At 44.9% G+C, this 20,766-nt stretch overlaps 1 protein-coding gene across 1 annotated transcript in view; it reads right to left on the bottom strand.

The window, feature by feature from the left end:
* LOC311246140 (adenylate cyclase type 3-like) overlaps window positions 1-20,103 on the bottom strand; it is a 114,594-nt gene extending 94,491 nt beyond the window's left edge. The window contains 1 exon segment of the mRNA XM_084336249.1: window positions 19,916-20,103. The gene's annotated coding sequence lies outside the window, so the exon portion shown is untranslated.
* Window positions 20,104-20,766: the final 663 nt, after the last annotated feature.

The following is a 20,766-nucleotide window of genomic DNA, read 5'->3' on the forward strand; positions in this document are numbered from 1 at the left end:
TGTACATTGGATTATTGACAAGACCATACTTGGTAATTTACTGTACATTGGAGGGGGTTGTGTTCGGACATTTACAGGGGCCAGTTTCGAGTTGCAGTCTCCCTTAGGTGTTTTTTGAGAGTGTTTTTGAAAGTGGGTAGTGATTCACATTCCTTTACAGCTTTGGGTAGGGCGTTCCACATTGATGTGGCATAATTGCGAAACGTGTTTAGTCCCTTGTTTGAGCCAAATCTGGGTTTAACATGATTTGTGGAGCTCCCTCTGGTGTTGTGATCGTGGTATTCACTGACCTTTGGGAAGTATTTTGTCATGTACATGGGTACCTTGGTCGTGTAGTGTATCTTGTAGACCAGGCCCATTGCAAGTTGCTGTACTCTGTCGTCTACTCTAAGCCATCCTAGGTTGTCAAAGTGGGCAGGGGTGAGGTGGGTTCTAGGAGTAAGGTCAAGCAGTAGTCTGACCAGTTTGTTTTGAGATGTTTGTAATTTTGTTTTTAGCGCCTTTGAGGTGCTTTGGTACCATGAGGTGCAAGCATAGTCGTAGTACCCTTGAATGAGTGCTCCTGCTAGAGTCTTCAGGGTATTCTTGTTTACCAGTGAGGAGATCCGGTACAAGAATCGTGTTCGTTGGTTGACTTTTTTTATTACATTGGATGCCATTTTGTCACAGGAAAGATTTGCCTCTAGGATGGAACCCAGGTAGGTAATATCTTCTTTCCTTGTGACAATATTGTCACCCACTGTAACTGAGAAGCCGTCGGTCTTGCTGAGTTTGTTATTTGAACCGAAGAGAATGGACTCTGTTTTGCCCATGTGTAATGATAGTTTGTTATCAGCGAGCCATATGCAGATTTTGCCTAGTTCTGAGCTGAGGGCTTTTTCAACCTGCAACTTGTTCTTGTCAGAGACCAGCAGGGCTGAGTCGTCCGCAAACAGGAACAAGTTGCAGTCACAAGCTGACGACATGTCATTTGCATAAATTAGGAACAGTAGCGGACCTAGTATGCTTCCTTGTGGAACACCACAGTTTACTGTGAGGGGGGGGGATAGGGTACCGTTTACCTCCACCATCTGCTCTCTCCCCTCCAGGTAGGATTGCATCCAGCTCACTGATAGACTATCAAAACCAATTGCTTTTAGCTTGTCAATCAGAATGGTGTGATTGACAGTGTCGAAGGCCTTTTGTAGGTCCAGCATGACCATGCCGCAGTATTTGCCCGCGTCCACCTCTTGTTTGATGTGGTCGTTTAAATAGGTAATCGAGTTGCGCTCCCGTGCCTACGCACCACAGGGCTATTCTATTCTATACGGCTTTGACGCTTCCTCCTCATCGTTCATTGCCTGTAGTAGCTGCATCTAACGTTAGTAGCTAACGTTAAAACTAACCTAAAGTTAGTTGCTCACCAACAATCTCAACATTTGTTTTATCATTAGCTCAAAAACACAGAACCGGACGAGATGCTGCTAGGATGATAACAACAATACTTCCGCTCCGGTCGGTGGGCTTCAAAATAAAAGTTTGGGGAAATAAATTCCTCAAAAAAAAATTCTCTAACCGGTCGCAATAATATCGCTTATCGCGATATTTTCGGGGGCAATTAATCGCCCAGCAAAATGTGTTATCGTGGCAGGCCTAAGATCAAGTAATGCTATACATAGACTCACCAAACCTGGAGTAGATTAACATTAATAGTTTACCAACTCTTTGAAACCATGTTTAAGATTATGAAACCTTTGATGTACTTGTGAATACATAGGACACAGTTCTTTCTCTACACAGACAACATTAGACCAGGTCTAAAAACATCTGTACTTTGACTCGTCTAACCTGGACTAGATGAACAATAAGAGCCTGAAAACTGCTTCAGATTAGTGAAACTTTTTTCTGACTTGTGAAAAAGGAGAAATTACATTTGCATGGTGTACCTGTGTGTATTCATCCACTATCTATAGCTCAACATGAAAATATTCGCAATTAATCGAATTTTATTTCAACCAAAAATGCTTAAACAATAATGTTAGTGATAGAAGGGGACTCATTTTGTGCAAAAATGGAAAGCTTTCCAATGTTCATGAGGCAGAATTGTTACAATAGCCGATAATCCATTTTCCAAATGATAAATCCCTATACGGGTGGACCTCGCGGGCGGTCCAAAGTGACGTCAGACTACACCTCCCTATACCGGTAGAAATTAGGGATGGGCATCGATTTTCTAATATTCTAATAGTCATTAAATTATAAAGAAAATTATATTTCCCTTGTTTTTACTGGCACCTACACTGTGTAGTGTATTGAGACTGAGAGGGGACCCTATTAATTGTTACACCACTGAATGGCATGCTGGGTACAGCTCGCTAGCTAGCCAGTAGGGCTGTACCGAATGTAATTTTTTTTACGTTCGAAGCTTCTATTGAAGTATTCGAATGAAGCTTTGAATGTCTGTCGTCATATTTTATGAGGTAATCAAAAAACAAATATATATATATATATATATATATATATATATATATATATATATATATATATATATATATATATATATATATATATATATATATTTATTCTTTTTATAAATATCCTCAAACTAAATCCTCAATTTGAATAAAGTGATTAATCTGATTAAATGAATTTTTATTTATTATATATATATTTTTTATCCACTTTTTCGCCTCCTATTTTTCTTGTATTTTCCTCCCATCCCAATTTAGTCGTTATGCCAATTCCCCCCTCCCCTTCCTGGTCGTTGCGCGCATTTGCCCCCCACTGGTCGGTCTAGGGAGCCCTGAAGTCCATCACATGCTTCCTCCGATACATAGGAGACAGCCAGCAGCCTCTTTTCACCTGGCAGCGAGGACTCTCATTGGGTGTAACGCATGGGAGGGCACACTACCTCACCCAGATCCCTTCCTCGCTGTGCAGGCGCCCTGACCGACCTGTAGGAGTCACTGTTTACAACGACCAGATTACCACCCACCGGCTTCCCTCCCGCTGACACTGCCAATTGTGTCAGTATGACGACCGGCCAAGCCGGAGGCACCGCTGACAGCTGGATTCGATACCAGTGTATCTGCGGTGGTAGACAGGTGCTTAGTCCTCTGTGCTACCTGGCCGCCAATGAATTTCATTTTTTTTTTATTAAATCAACTTTCTTTAGGCGGTCAGGTGGCGTAGCGGAGATTGCGCTCGTCACCAATGCAGGAGATGCTGGGTTCGAGCCCAGCTCCCGCCGTTGCCACCAGCTTGGCTGGCCGTTCATTATTTTATTTTTTTTGCCGATCCCGATCTTCGGAAAATCACGTGATCGGCCAAGCTCTGACTGCATCAAAGGAACATTTAAAAGCATCCCATTTGCTGCTCGTCTGGTATTAAAAAAGTATAAAAGGACAGAAGTCTGGAGATATATAAGGGCAGTTTACCTAGCAATGACTTAAGGATAAAAATCAACATGTGTGATTGTCTTCTTTGGTACAGAGAGGACCGTCCTAATGACTGATACAAAGTGCAGTGGTGGGTGCGAGAGCCTGCAGCCGTTACAAAACGTATGGCAGTATGGTACGCAGAATCCAGCTTTTTAAGCAGGGAGGAAGGAGCATGCATATAGATTACATCGCCATAGTCTAATACAGGCAGAAAGGAACTCTGCACAATTCTCTTCCTGGCTTCAGACGGGAAACATTTCTTTAACCGGAAGAAAAAGCCCAGTTTAGGTCTAAGTTTTCTCAGTAGGTTCCCAATATGAACATCAAAGGCCATCTTTTCATCAATCCATATGCCCAGATATTTATAGGATGCTACTTTGTCAAGGCATGTCCCTTCCAGTGTCAGAATCGGAGGGACAGCTGTATTAGCTCGAGAGCGAGAGAAGGTCATGTACTTGGTCTTTTTTGCATTAAGGACCAGTCTTAGCCTTAGCAAGGAGTGTTGTAGTAATGTAGTGTATTAAAAGCATCCTGTAGAAGCTCTATGGCCTGAGTTAAAGAGGAAGCCACTGTGTAAACAATTGTATCATCAGCGTATAAATGAAAACGTGCTGCAAACAAGGTGAGCGACTTCATTGGTTTAATGCGTGGCAGCACATAGTCATATCCCGTTCCCAGCGTGGCAGAGAAAGAGTTAATGAATATAACTCATCAGTTTCGTCAACATAAATAATCCAATAAGGGCACGGTTGGTACGAAAGTGATGGTGACGTCTCTTGATGGAGCACCGAGCGCCAATCGGATGCAGATAGGCTACATCATTTATGATAAATGTTTTATTTAAATTTGTATGACTACGAGTCATATAATATAATAGTATAATACTATAATATTAGTGTAGCCTAATCTTTATCTGCAAGTGTGAAGAAAAACCCCATTGGTTTAAACAAAATGAATAGACACATAATATTTTTTTAATAATAATATATATATTTATTTTTATTTATTTTTTATCCACTTTTTCTCCCCATTTTAAATTTTTTTCTCCCATCCCAATTTCGTATTTCCAATTCTTCCCTCCCCTGTCTTGAACGTTGCTAGACTATGCCTCCCACTGGTCGGCTGTAGTGAGGATAGAAGCCTTGCATCACGTGTCCCCTCCGGTACACGAGGAGGCAGCCTGTCGCATCTTTTCACCGCAGCAGCTCGAACTCTCAGTGGCGAGGAGTAACGCGTGGGAGGCTCACGCTGCCCCCGATACTTCCTCTTTCCGCCGCACCGGCGTCATCCAACCGACCTGTAGGAGTCGCTGTCCACAACGTCCAATCCCCACCCACCGGCTCTCCCACCCTCTAACACTTGCCAATTGTGTTAGTATGACGGCCGGCCAAGCCGGAAGCAACGCAGAGAGCTGGGCTCGATACCAGCATATCCGGCGTTAGTGGCGAGCGCCTTGCCCACTGTGCCACTCAGCCGCCCTATATATTTTTTTATTATAATAAATACAAATAATTCAAATGTTGATTTAGAATTCGAATGTCAACGTTATGAACGAAGCTTTGAACTATTCGGTACAGCCCTACTAGCCAGGTAGCATCAAAGCGGGGAACATAGAACCCGGGGAACATAGAACCCGGGGAACATAGGACCCGGGGAACATAGGACCCGGGGAACATAGACATGTTCCCCAGCCCTACTAGCCCGGTAGCATAACTGTTAGTGGCTGTTAGCAATGACAGCAGCCAGCTAGCTCGCTTGTTGGATTATGTCACATTCACTATTAACTAAGGCCCTGTTTAGACGGAAACGCTAGCAGGTGAATCCGCAAAAATATTTTTTCGGATGTGCCTTTTGTTTATACGGCAACAGCGTTTTTACGGGGAGAATCCGCTAAAAAGTTAGACCACCTTCCTGGGTGGAATTCCTAGAAACGATAAACCTTTGCGCTCTCATCTAAACTGTCAAACCGCATAAAACTATGACGAAAGGGTTGTCAAGGCTCTCGTCGCGCGTACTGCTTACATCACAGGCATGCGCCAGTAGCCTAGAAGCGTAAACAAAGCATGTCTGATTCTATCCATGGCGATCACCTGAAGGCTACATTGGCAGTACTTTTAAATACACAAGAATCTGTCCTGTCTGTGAGTGACTCTGCTTTGGTCCAATCACATTCCCCCACCCACAGTCTGCGAATCAGAGGCAGAGTAGGGCGGGTCTTCACAGCACGTCTGGTTGTCTCAACGACCTGAGGCGATCTGATTGGCCACTGACGTTTCTGGTCATGTGACATCTGCGCCAATCGTGTGACAGCAGGGCTCCGTCGTCTCGAGTCTTTACAGCCTCGTCTGCACACAGAATTCCATCCCAAAACACTAGTCTAAACGCAAAATTAAAAGTGAGACCGCAAGACGACTTTTGCGGTTTCTGTTCAGACTCTCTCCGTCTAAACATGGCTTAAGAACAAATTACGTTAACTTGGAAGCTCAGACATTTCAAGCATCAACAATGTAACTTTCGGAATTAATGCTTTTGTTCCTGAAAATAACATTAGCCTGCTGCTACTTAGCCTGAGCAGCCAGCTAGCTCACTTGTTGTTTGATTACTCACATTAGCTATTAAGTAAAAACACAATATCACATTTGCAAATAAGAAGAATTAGGTGCTTCGTCTATCATCTGGAAGTGGTTTCGGTTTAAAAAGACGGACCTTGAGCAGAAAACTATTATCTGTAAGCAATGGCAAGAGAGTTGTCACGCAGTCCCTCCACAAGTGGTGTTAAATGAAAAACCACAACACAGACATTGCTAGCCCAGTCATTTTCCAGTGGCTATCCGTGTGACAAATAAAAGCAAGTGGTGGAAGAACATTACTAATTCCATAACGGAGTACCTATGTAAGGACATGGTGTCTATACAACCAGTTGAGCGGATAGGGTTTAAGACAGTGTGAGCGTTTGTGTTGCGTATTAGTGCTTCTGCCTAAAGCCAGGACTCGACAGTGTGAGTGCTTCACTCGCATTTGTGACTAAAATAGATGTGTAATTGTGTACAAACCAGAAAGATTATTTTGGAGCACATGTGCGAGTGAAGATTATATCCTACAGACTGACAGTTCAATGACCTAAACTCATTCTTAATTCAATGTCAATTTTGTCATAATATACAGATTACAGAAGACTAATGGAAGAGCCCAGTAGAAACCTCATAGTTAGCCCCCAGGAATAAATGGTAAAAAACAAATATACTGTGAAAATAGTAAATAGTAATACCATACAAAAAAATTTATATACTGTGAGGTACATTTTTGGCTATACCCCTACTGCAAACCATCAATGGAAATCATCACAAAGGTGTTGTCCCAGGGGGCGGTCAGGTGGCGTAACGGAGATTGCGTTCGTCACCAAACCCCGGAGCGGCTAGATTCGCCTGTTCGAATCCAGCTCACAGCTCCGGGGTTGTTACCAGCTTGGCTGGCCATTCACACTAATACAATTGGCAGTATTAGAGGGTGGGAGAAGCTGGCGGGGTGGGTCCGGGTCGTTGTAAACAGCGACTCCTACAGTTCGGTCGGGGCGCCTGCTAAGCGCGGATAGGATCTAAGGGCGGTAGTGTGATCCTTCCACACGCTACGCCCTCTCAATGAGAATCCGCGCTGCCAGGTGAAAAGAAGCGGTTGATTGGCTGGACGTGTGTCGGAGGAAGCACGTGGTAGCCTCCACTCTCCCAGACCGACTGTGGGGGGTAAGTGCGCAGCGACCAGGAAGGGGATTGGGAATTGGCATACCGACTAACATTGGGATGGGAGAAAATCGGAGGAAAATGGAGGGGGAAAAAGATCAATATATTAAAAAAAATAAAAAAAACAAAGGTGTTGTCCCAATGTCCATGTTCTTGATCTTGTTATCAAGTAGTGAAGCTCGTATTAAGAAATGTATCAATCTAGTGATCAATGCACAAAAGACCAGGCCCTCATTCATCAACGTGGACGTAGAACTTGACCTACTTCCACACGTAAGCACGGAATGTAGAACTAGCGTACGCACAGGGAAGTCGGCATTCATCACACGTGCGTACGCAGGCTCTATGGTCCTCCGTGTTGATGAATACCACTTTGTTCTACCGTCAATGCTCGTGCATGATTATCCATATATGGTCATGAAAATGAGGAAACACCCCCCATGGGATGTGAAATAATGGACGGACCCGAGCGGAACCCTGAGAAACTCCACGAAGATTGTTCACTGCTGTCGAACCAAGAAGACACTATCGCGTATTGTGGGATAAATAAAAGGCGGACTCGTAAACGGTGATGTCAGATATCAACGGCTCCCTAAGACCATTGCTGCAATTCTGCCTGGACAGCTCAAAATACTAATAAAGACCGTTCGTTGACCACTGTTTGGCGTTGGTTGTGTGTCATTATAACCGTGCTGTAATATGAATGCCTTTATTAGTTGTGTTCGATTGGCTATATGATTTTTAGATGCATCTATTTTGTTGTCGGCTAATAAAGACCGCGCTGGAATATGACTGCCTTTTCCCGTGTTGTTTGATTAATACCCCAGGGATTAAAGTTCTCCTCAATTTTATTCCAAATCGCGATGGATCTCCCGTCAATTTTCTACCTGCTGCATATGATTTCTAGAGGCATACTACAATCTATTTTGATGTCAGTATTGGGTAGCCTATATAAACAATATAATACGAGAGCATATACAAGAACAATGAATCTCACTGCATGTATGATAGCCTGCCTTTCAATACATGAACTTGAATTCCATCATGTTTGTGTGCGGGACTCACAAGGCTGTTGTCACAATGGGTGGTACCGGTGTACAGTAATAATAACAGTCCACACAATATCACGATCCATGCCATAGCCTATGTTCTATTAGGACATGATCTGTGACAACAAATGTTCTAGAATGTTTGATTAAGATATCATACTCTGACAGCATGCCTATGAGCAACAAAAACGCGAACTTGAATCCCATCATATACATAGTCTGTCCACTATAGTGTCATTGCAATGCGTTTTCTATTCTTTCTTATACAGTAAAAAGGGGGAAGAACACTATATTCATATGACTTGTATTCGGCTTACAGCTTCGAAGTTCCACTTGTTTCGTTTAACGTAAAGCCTTTTAAATATAATCAAAACGTTCCCGTGTTTCTGCGGTCTGCGCAGAATAATAACGAGTTGAGCTTTATGATTTATGATGAATTGAAAATGGGGGACCCTGATGTAAACAAGACGAAAGTTGGTCTGCATCCCCAATTAACAATTGTATGTACTGAGCTGTACTGTACTGTACCCATTCTGCAATCTGTTAATAAACTTTTCAATCAATCAATCAATCAAGCTACGCGGAGCGCAGTCAGTCAGTAGCCTACACCCCGTATATTCCGATAACGCTATATAAACCATGCTGCATTCATTCTGAGAGAAAGATCTATTATTCCAAATGCTATTTATAGGGTTTTGACCATAATTACACTACTGTTGCTATTTTACAATGAACTATAATGAACTACGGTGCGTACAGAACATGCCAGTGTTATTATGCACAGAAGCTCATTTCCTTGTTGTAATAATATATTCTACCACTGGGCGCGAGGTACGCCAGGTCCGACCTGTGCGTAGATGTAAGCACGGAGTCAAGTTCAAATCGAAATTGATGAATCCCACTCTTTGCTTAGAAATGATCGTACGCACAGGGTAAGCACAGATCTGTGCGTAGAACACGTTGATGAATGAGGGCCCTGCAGGTCTAGATCAAAAACTCCAATGCTTAGATTTATCAATCCTGGACTTAGGGCTGGGCGATAAAACGATAACGATAACTATCGCGATAAATTATTTCCTCGAAAAAAAACATGAAACGTGGTCGCAAAGTTTCGATATATCGATTTCCAAGCTTGGCTCCGTTCAGCCTCGGCTCAGCACACTCACTAACAACAACCAACGTTACGTGATGACGTGCTTACGCACAACAGCTAACAACCAATCAGTGAAGGAGATGGCCGAGAGCGAACGAGATCCGGAAGGAGACCCAGAGGTACTAGGACTCACTCAACAACAAGGCTTGCTAGGCTAATTAGCTTGTACGGCGTTGTTTTGTATATTTACGTGCCGAGTATGTGTGTGTTTTGAATTCTGAGGCCACGTTTAAGTAGTGTGGGGTATACAGTGGACGTCGTTTCAATATATTGTGGCGGAGGAGAGTATTTTAGTGTAATATTTAGCACATTGTCATGGAATACACCACTTATAAACAACAGGCTGGCTAGGCTAGTTAGCTTGCACGGCGTTGTTTTATATATTTACGTGCCGAGTATGTGTGTGTTTTGAATTCTGAGGCCACGTTTAAGTAGTGTGGGGTATACAGTGGACGTCGTTTCAATATATTGTGGCGGAAGAGAGTTTTAGTGTCATATTTATTGTCATGAGATACTCCGCTTGTCGGCTACTGTTAACGTGCGCGGACTGATGACGACATCAACTCGACTTGAGACATTCGCAGCAGCATAAGATGTTAATTAAACTTGACAGACATTATATCGACGATAATTATCGATATCGAATTATATGAAAATAATTTTATAATTTTATCGCGATAACGTTTTTGGTCATATCGCCCAGCCCTACCTGGACTAGAATAAAGAAATGGCATGTCGTATTATTTAATTCATAAATTAATATTGCATTGCTCTGGAGCAGGTACAATTGTGCTATTCGTGCTGTAATTCAATTCAAAAGCAGCCAGCTAGCTCACTTGTTGGATTATCTCACGTTCGCTATTAAGTAAGAACAAAACCATATGTTAACATGGAAGCTGAGACATTTCAAGCATCAACGATGTAGCCTAACTTTCGGAATGAAAGTTGTCATGCTATTTAATTCATAAATTAATATTGGATTCCGTTTTTTGTCTATTATTGGGATAGACTGTGTTTGTTTATTGGAAACGAAATAGGAACTGTGAGTAAAAAGATCTCCATTTATTGCAACAAGTAGATGGACATTTTTCGATCATTAACGCATGCGTCAAGAACACTTTTATCCATTGCAACCATTGTGGTGGTTGTTTTTTATTGGCAAAGGGGGCGCTACTACATTGTTAATCTAGTCCAGGTTTGCTGAGTCTAAGCATAGCAGTTTTTGAACTTGACCTAGTCTTATCCCTGCGAGGAGAAAACAGTAACACTAATCTAAAACAGTGTTTTCAGGCTCTTATTGTTCATCTAGTCCACTCCAGGTTAGATGAGTCAAAGTACATTATGTTTTAGACCTAGTCTAATGTTGTCTGTGTAGAGAAAGAACTGTGTCCTATGTATTCACAAGTAGATAAAAGGTTTCATGAATCTGAAACATGGTTTCAAAGACTCTGTACACTGTTAATCCATTCCAGGTTTGGTGAGTCTATGTATAGCATTACTTGATCTAGACCTGTATTCAGGGAGCGAAATTAACTTTTTGACTCACCGGCCTGTGGCGGGTAGATGGGAAGAGTCTACCCGCCAAGCATATTTCTTACCTGCCACATTTTTTTTGATTAAAAAAATATATATATATATTTTATATAATTTTTTTTTTAAATAAAATATATATTATATAATCATACTTGTAGTTGTATTATCTGCGAGACATCGCCACCACGCAATAAGTCAAAATGCTTGCTATCTGCAAACAGCTCCACTGTCTGTGTAACTGAGGGGTACAATTCCCTGACTGTATTACTAGATATGATACTTACTACCACTACCTTTGTACTTAATATTCGGCCACCCAGTACACGGCATAAATATATTATCATAAACACTCTCACGTAGATGAAACGGATCCAACACAAATGTACGAAGTCGAAGTATGCGTTTATTACTACACAGCAATGGTGTGTAGAGCAAGCACTTAATCACTTAATTACATTTATGAATTGAAATAGTATGCACTTTTATGGCAAAGAGTATTCGTCGGTATATCAATAGAGAATGTCCAATCTCTGATGGCGCAGGTGGTAAATATACGACCTGGAATAGTTAAGGAATAACAGCAATGATACTTTAATGATTATATACTAGATACACTAAGGGGGGGTTAATCCGGTCGCTTGTAAGCCGACAGGAGTAGGAGGGGGGGGGGGGGGGTAGAATCCGGCTGCCTCGTCCGGCCAAGGGTATCCCAGGTGAACCCACTGTAGTGCCGTTCAATGCGCCGGCGATCCTTGGACCACAGATGAAAGCAGGTGGACTCTTTGTGGGCCGGCTCTCTCCGGTCCACGGGGGAGAGACGTGAAGCGACCTCGTCTTGCAGAGCGTCTCCTCACCTTGCGTCCTCTCCAGGGGGGGGGGGTTCCAACACACGGCAGTGTCGGGGGTCTTTATCCATGGAATAATCAAAGTATACAAAGCATAATCCGTGCCTGGGAAGGCGGGCTGTCGTCGGTAGAATAATCCGGTATACAGGTCCACTCGCTCGTCGGCTCTGGGGCTCCTCGGGTGCAGCTTCACATGGGGTCAACCACCCTGGGTAAGCAGCCAGTTCTCTGCCCGAAACGATGGGGTACTGACTACGGTAGTATTCTCACCGCACGAAGCACTATATATTAACAGACTATTATTAGCTTAATAGACTACGTCCAACTCGACGATATAGTGCCAAATATGACTATTCAAATATTAATATACACGATGTCTCAATACCGATGGTAGGCGAACTTGGCCTTACTCCCACACGTGGCGTCGCGGGGAGGCTTTACGTCTGTGACTCTATTGGAGGGTAAGAAACTGGACTGAAAAGAAAGTCCTACTTTAGTAGCGCAGTATATATACGCACTATGAACAAATAGTCCCATTAGTGGTGCGGTAGCCAGATTCCTACGCGGAACTAGGACTTGTTCGTACATGTGGAGCGGTACGTTTGAACTGGGTCTGAGGGGTATGGCAGCCTGGCACCAAGGTCTCGACCAATAGTAGAATGGAGACTATTATGGGATGTTCAGTAGGCTAGAATGGATATTCAATGCATATTGTACAAGGAATATACAAGGGATATCAGGGAATATTAGAGAATATACAAATACAATTAAATATATATATAAATAAATATATATATTCGGTTTAATCTGGCCCTTCACAACAGTCTGTGTGTATACTTGAGTAGCCTCCAGCTCCAGCAAGGATTATCCGGCCCTGCAGCTAGACCCTATATTCAGCTAGACCCTACATTCAGCATGCAAGGATTCTCCGGCGATGCAGCTGGACCTATTTATAACGTTACCGTTCTTTTGTCAAATCACATTCAACATGCCCTCAGCTAGAATACGCATTCAATCAATGTTATAAGACATTGATATCAGGAGCTATCTGTAGCTACTGCTAGCCCGGTAGATAACGTTAAGACAATTTAGTTTACTGGGACATATGGATCAACGTGAGCTAGCTAAGCTAGCTAACGAGGGACCGGAGGTATTATGCACTCGAGTAGACTATTGCTGGAGCATTTGTTGATATCAGCAGCTATCAGTAGCTAGCCAGCTAGATACCGTTAGACAATGCCTCGTCATGTATTAAACTAAAAGTGAATAGTTGACTGGGTCATTGTTTAAACAGTAACGTTAGCTCTTGGAGGTCCGATATAGACTGTCTAGAGCAGATGAAGTAAACAAGCCAAAATGATAGCTTCCGATTGGTCATTTGCTTTTTTTCTCATGAAACCAGTCACGTCACTCTACTGTGATTGGACCTAGTGCGATGTGGGACTTGTAGTTTTTTAACGATCTCGCAGCGGAGAAAAAAAAGACGAGCGGCTATAATCTGTACTCGCACAAGATGAAGTTATGAACTACACGTCTACACGCCACACGGCGGGCAGCCCTCTAAGTGTCATGCGCCAAAGGTAAAAACAGCCCGCCCCTGGCGGGCGGCGGCCTTTAGTTTCGGTCCCTGCCTGTATTATGTGGTCTGTATAGAGAATAAACTGTGAAAGCAGTTGAGGCAGTTTATAATACACATTTAATATAAATACAATACAAACTGTTTGCTATGTGTTTTCAATTGGGTTCAACTCTTATGCTAAACTGTGATAGGCTATAGCAAAATAATAGTATAGCAGCTGACCTTTCCTAGGAGACACTTCTATTGGCTTCAATATACTGCTATATGAAGCAGCTGTTAGAACCATATCAATCAACATACTGCTATATGAAGCAGCTGTTAGAACCATATCAATCAACATACTGCTATATGAAGCAGCTGTTAGAACCATATCAATCAACATACTGCTATATGAAGCAGCTGTTAGAACCATATCAATCAACATACTGCTATATGAAGCAGCTGTTAGAACCATATCAATCAACATACTGCTATATGAAGCAGCTGTTAGAACCATATCAATCAACATCCTGCTATATGAAGCAGCTGTTAGAACCATATCAATCAACATACTGCTATATGAAGCAGCTGTTAGAACCATATCAATCAACATCCTGCTATATGAAGCAGCTGTTAGAACCATATCAATCAACATACTGCTATATGAAGCAGCTGTTAGAACCATATCAATCAACATCCTGCTATATGAAGCAGCTGTTAGAACCATATCAATCAACATACTGTTATATGAAGCAGCTGTTAGAACCATATCAATCAACATACTGCTATATGAAGCAGCTGTTAGAACCATATCAATCAACATACTGCTATATGAAGCAGCTGTTAGAACCATATCAACCAACATACTGTTATATGAAGCAGCTGTTAGAACCATATCAATCAACATCCTGCTATATGAAGCAGCTGTTAGAACCATATCAATCAACATACTGTTATATGAAGCAGCTGTTAGAACCATATCAATCAACATACTGCTATATGAAGCAGCTGTTAGAACCATATCAATCAACATACTGCTATATGAAGCAGCTGTTAGAACCATATCAACCAACATACTGCTATATGAAGCAGCTGTTAGAACCATATCAATCAACATACTGCTATATGAAGCAGCTGTTAGAACCATATCAACCAACATACTGTTATATGAAGCAGTTGTTGTTAGTGTTACAATCACAGCGCTGATATGAGCCCTGTGGTTCCTGCCACTCACCGTCCGAGTGTTGCTGTACCAAGTCAAGTCAAGAGTTTTATTTGTCACGGCATACGAGTGAGTATACAATGAAATGCGGGGGGTCTTGCCCGCAACGATGTGCAAATACAATAGTAATAATATATAATAGAATCCAATAGAACGACATTGTGCAATAAAACAAGTAAACAGAGTAGGGTATATCGGTATATGTACATGAGTTATTTACAGAGCATGGTAGGACATGCTAGGTCCTGTGGTAGTGCAATACACTGGTAGCTACGGATGAGGCACTGGGTCTTTCTGTACATGCTATTTTATACAATCTCAAGTTATACTATACTATTCTTAAAGTGACCTTTCCTTAGTGGCCATAAGTGTGAGCGTGTGCAGCATGAGTGAGTGCTTGCTCATGTTAAAGTGGCTGCTAGTGTGTGAGCGTGTACAGTGTGTGTGTCGTGTGTGTGCTCATGTGTGCTTGTGTGTGGAGAGTTCAGTGTTCAAGGCTCTGATGGCCTGGGGGAAGAACGCTGAGCCGAAGTCTCTCTGTCCTAGTAGCTGGTGTTCGCAGGCGTCTGCCTGACCTCAGCAGCATGAACAGGCTGTTGTTGGGGTGGTGGGGGTCTTTCATTATTCCTACCTAGGTACGAGGACGTAACCTCCCTTGCTGCTCTGTCTGTTTCCCTGCCTGGCTCTAACCTCTGTCTCCCTGTGCCCAGGACCAGCTGCCGCCGGCCTACGCTGTCTCACGAGACACCACCCGCCTGGACGCTCCCGCGGAACACAAGGAGTGCTCCTGCTGCTGTACATTCCTGTATTCACTGTAACCCTGTCTGCATGGTACCTATCGGATTAAACAACCTAAAGCGCTCCATTCTCCTCTCCCTGTGTTCTGCTTTTGGGCTCAGTTAAACGCTACCGTAACACAACACTCGGACCAATGACGAGCCCAGCACCACAGGACGCTGGAGAATTGGACCGGCTCCGCACTGTCCTCGACGGTCAAGCAGGAGAATTGAACCGGCTCCGGACCGCCCTCGACGGTCACGCAGGATTGGTAAATCAACACACGCGCGCGATCGACGCGGCCTCTGCCCAAATCGGAACTCTCGCTGCCAGCTCTGCTATAGGCAAGACGAACAATTTATTCAGATCGCCGCACACCTCGCTGTTCCGCAACCTCCACCCCAGCCACTACTACCGAGAGCCCTATGTCCGGGCGCCAGAACGTTACGGCGGGGACGTCACCAAAATGCCGCTCATTCCTGTTCCAATACCCGCTCGTATTTGAACAACAGCCCCACACATACCAGTCTGATCAATCCAAAATCGCTTACCTGTCGGGTCTGCTTACAGAAGAAGCGTTGGCATGGGCAACGGGGCACCACTCCAACGATACTTCTCACCTTTTTCTCTTTTGTCGATTTCACCGCCGAGCTGTGAAGAGCGTTTGATCACCCTCTCGGGGGGCCTGGATAGCTCTGCCGGCCTGCTAGCCGTCCGTCCGGGAAACCGCAGTGTTAGTGAATACTCGAATTCCATATGCTAGCTGCCGGCTCCGGGTGGAACGACATCTCGTTAAAAGGCTTATTCCGCCAGGGCCTCAATGACGTCCTCAAAGACGGGTTGGCTACCCAAGAGACACCAAACTCCCTGGACGAGCTAGTTAACCTAGCCAGGAGCATGGACACACACGCCTCCGCGAACGCCACCGTGAGAGGGCTAGCGCTACCCGCTCTCCGTCATCCGAATCACCTCGCTCTTCTTCCTCCGTGCACGCCGCCCGTTCCGTTCCTGAGCGTTACCCCCCTCCGTGCCACCCCGCACACTCTTCTCCGTCCTCGGCGGCTCCCGAGCCAATGGACCTTGGTCGGTCTCGCCTCTCTCCCCAGACGAACGTCTCCACAGGCTCCGGTCTGGTGCGGTCGTGTATGTACTGCGGGTCAGCGTGGTGGGCACTTGCTCGAGCCGAAAATGTTCCCCCAGCTCCCGTCCTAATATGCAATTCGATGCCACCCTGAGTTGGGGTGACCAGTCACTCCCTCTGTCCGCTCTGTGGTGGATTCGGGTGCTGACGAGAACGTCATAGATGCCGGCATAGTCTCCCGCTTCTGCATTGGCACCGACACGCTGGCTATCCCCCTCAATGCCAACGGGCTGAATTGGGAGACTGCTTGCGCATGTTACTCGCCACACCCAACCGCTCCGTCTATTACTTTCGGATAATCACAACGAGGTTATTCAATTCCACATCATCCATTCCCCCCATGCACCTATAGTGCTCGGTCAGCCCTGGTTAAAACTACACAACCCTGTCATAAACTGGCCTACTGGCGCAGTCACGTCGTGGAGCGCCCACTGCCACGCCACCTGCCTGCAGTCTACTCGTTCTCCACTAGAGGTCGCCAATTCTCACGCTGCAAAACAACCCGTTGACCTCTCCGCTAACCCACCTGTTTATCATGACCTAGAGGCTGTGTTTAGTAAACATGTCCAGCATGTCCGCCGGGTCCTCCAATGCCTGGTGGAGAACAAACTGTTTGTCAAGGCTGAGAAGTGTGAGTTCCACATCCCCTCCATCAGGTTCCTCGGCTACATTATCGAGAGCGGCCAGATCCGGGCGGATCCTGAGAAGATCAAGGCAGTGGTGGACTGGCCCAGGCCCGCCAGCGTCAAACAGCTCCAGTGCTTCCTGGGATTTGCGAACTTATACCGACGTTTCATCAGGGACTACAGCCGGCTCACCGCGCCCCTCACCCAACTCACGTCGCCCTCCGTGCCCTTCGTCTGGTCCGCTAAAGTGGACTCCGCCTTCTCGGAGATGCGTAGGCGCTTCACCTCCGCGCCCATCCTCGTCCAGCCGGACACGTCCCGCCAGTTTGTGGTGGAGGTGGACGCCTCCAATACCGGTGTGGGAGCGGTCCTCTCCCAACGCTCCACCCTCGACCAGAAGCTACACCCCTGCGCCTTCCTCTCCCGCCACCTGTCCCCGGCGGAGGTCAACTATGACATCGGAAACCGAGAGCTCCTGGCAGTCAAGCTGGCCTTGGAGGAGTGGAGGCACTGGCTGGAGGGTTCCGAGATCGCCTTCCTCGTTTGGACGGACCACAAGAACCTCGCCTACATCCAGACGGCCAAGCACCTGAACTCCCGCCAGGCCCGATGGGCGCTGTTCTTCGGTCGGTTCAACTTCACCTTGACCTACAGGCCCGGCTCCAAGAACGTCAAGTCAGTTTGCCCCCGAAGAGGGCCCTCTTCACCCCGACACCATCCTTCCCCCCACCTGCTTGGTGGCCTCCGCCACCTGGGAGATCCAGTCCGTCATCAGGGATGCCCTGCACCCAGCCTGATCCAGGTAACGGCCCACCTAACCGGCTTTTTGTCCCTGACCTTGTCCGCTCCCAGGTGCTCCAGTGGATCCATACCTCCCGGTTCGCCTGTCATCCTGGAATCAACCGAACCCTGTCCCTGCTGAAGCGGCATTTCTGGTGGCCCTCCATGAGGGAAGACACCCGCGCCTTCATCCTTGCCTGCACTGTCCTCCCACCGACCACCTGCCAGGCTACTCCGCCCACTACCTATTCCTGGGCGGCCCTGGTCACACGTCGCCCTGGACTTCGTCACCGGCCTGCCTCCCTCACACGGTAACACAGTCGTTCTAACCATTGTCGATCGGTTCTCAAAAGGCTGTTCACTTTGTCGCTCTCCCCAAACTTCCCTCTGCTTCAGAGACTGCGGACCTGATGGTGCTCCACGTTTTCCGCCTTCACGGGATCCCGGTGGACATCGTCTCCGACAGAGGTCCCCAGTTCATCTCCCAGGTCTGGAAGGCTTTCTGCCGACCCCATGGGGCCTCTGTCAGCCTCTCCTCCGGGTACCACCCGCAGACCAATGGCCAGTCGGAGCGGGCCAACCAGGACCTGGTGGACTGGGAGGGCTCCTGCTCGGAGCTGTTGTACATTCCTGTATTCACTGTAACCCTGTCTGCATGGTACCTATCGGATTAAACAACCTAAACCACTCCATTCTCCTCTCCCTGTGTTCTGCTTTTGGGCTCAGTTAAACGCTACCCTAACAGTTAGAACAATAATATCAATCAACATACTGTTATATGAAGCAGTTGTTAGAACCATATCAATCAACATAGACTCACATTCTGACATATTTTCTGTTCCAAAGCTTTTCTCCTTCACTCAATGGTTTGGAATTGGTAAATTCCGACTTTATTTTCTATGTATTTATTATTATTATTATTATTATTATTATTATTATTATTATTATTATTATTATTATTATTATTATTATTATTAATAATAATTAGTATTATATATATATATATATATATAATTTGTGGTGATCCATTGTTTGTGTTGTTGTTATTGTTTATCTTTGTATTGTGCTTCATGTTACAAAACCCCCTTGAAAACGAGATGCTATACATCTCAATGGGTTTATCCTGTGAAACAATAAACAAACACATAAATAATTTTCACAATTATGCACCAGTTATTACATGTCTGCATTGGACATTGACATGTCCAGGTCACATGGACGCACCGCCCAGACCCAGTTGTTCACAGCTGATTCAAGTCTGTTTTTGTTGATCTGTTTTTGCTAAACAGGCTACTATTAATAATTCCAGGCAGGAGAATAGTTCGGATCGGATGCCAACTTCAGCTTCGTGTTTAAAGTGTCTAAAGTAAATGTAGGCTTGATTATTAAAGCGGCCACCAGGAGCCTCTTGTCTCAGTATTATGACGTTATTATTATCATCATAACGTCAATGAGAACTGTGACGGCGACATGTTGCTCTCTGTCGGGGGAAACACGCAACTTTTAAAACGGAACATCACAAATGACGTTGGTGGTGATGATGATGATGGTGGAGACATTATTAATAAGACTTGAACCTGAGTAGGCCTGCTGCTATAATAAAAAAAAAAAAAACTAAAAAAGCAAACACGATGTTCTCCCACACACACACATACACCATTAACCAGGACATGCTACAACAGGCAATATAATTGTCCATTAATTCTATTATATAATATTAGCCAACAATGTCAAAGCAATCCAGAGTCCAGATGGCTGGTTTTTGCATCTGTAAATGCTGCTGCAAAATCATAATCCACACAACAACGACATGAGAAACGATTCTACTAGTGTTTAGTCGTAGCAGCAGGCTAGTTATTATTATCAATTACACAATGTGGGACACAAAAGTCATTTGTTCAGTTTCAAATGTCTCGAAACATCATTAGGTTTATTACTACTACTAGCATCTCACTATTTCCTCATTATTTATGATGATGATGGACTGAGATTTGTGCAGATTCTTCTTCCACCAGATGCTGTGAAAACACCACGACCCGCATCACCATCATAGTGTTGTTGCCTCCGCTTCTTACCGCCTGCTGTAAAGAAGCCACTTTCTCTCCTCTGTCTCCTTCAGCCCAGGATCCCCTTCTTCGAAGACGAGACGCCGACGCCGCGGACGACATCAGCGGCGCACCGGTTTACATTCACACGCATTCTTCTGTCTTCTAGGGTTATTACATCATTATTATTATTATTATTATTATTACCCTGCAGAAACAAACAGCCCCGCGACGCGCAGCAGCATAATATACTGCTACTTAGGTTTCCTCCTCCTCAGGTCTCTTCTTCTTTATTATCTTCCGCAGAAGAAGACACGGAACAGCTCTCTCTCTCTCTCTCTCTCTCTCTCTCTCTCTCTCTCTCTCTCTCTCTCTCTCTCTCTCTCTCTCTCTCTCTCTCTCTCTCTCTCTCTCTCTCTCTCTCTCTCTCTCTCTCTCTCTCTCTCTCTCTCTCTCTCTCTCTCTCTCTCTACCACTGGCCAGCCTCCCTCCACCTCTACACTATCTCTCTATCCCCCAGTAACCCCGCCCCCTAGTCTGCAAATCATCATTAGCTGTCTGTCTGTCTAACTGTCTGTCTGTCTGTCTAACTGTCTGTCTAACTGTCTGTCTGTCTGTCTGTCTAACTGTCTGTCTAACTGTCTGTCTGTCTGTCTGTCTAACTGTCTGTCTAACTGTCTGTCTGTCTAACTGTCTGTCTAACTGTCTGTCTGTCTGTCTGTCTAACTGTCTGTCTGTTTGTCTGTCTAACTGTCTGTCTGTTTGTCTGTCTAACTGTCTGTCTGTCTAACTGTCTGTCTGTCTGTCTAACTGTCTGTCTGTCTAACTGTCTGTCTGTCTGTCTGTCTAACTGTCTGTCTAACTGTCTGTCTGTCTGTCTG

This window comes from Notolepis coatsorum (genome assembly GCF_963971535.1).
Source record: "Notolepis coatsorum genome assembly, chromosome: 19".
Taxonomy (NCBI): Eukaryota; Metazoa; Chordata; class Actinopteri; order Aulopiformes; family Paralepididae; genus Notolepis; species Notolepis coatsorum.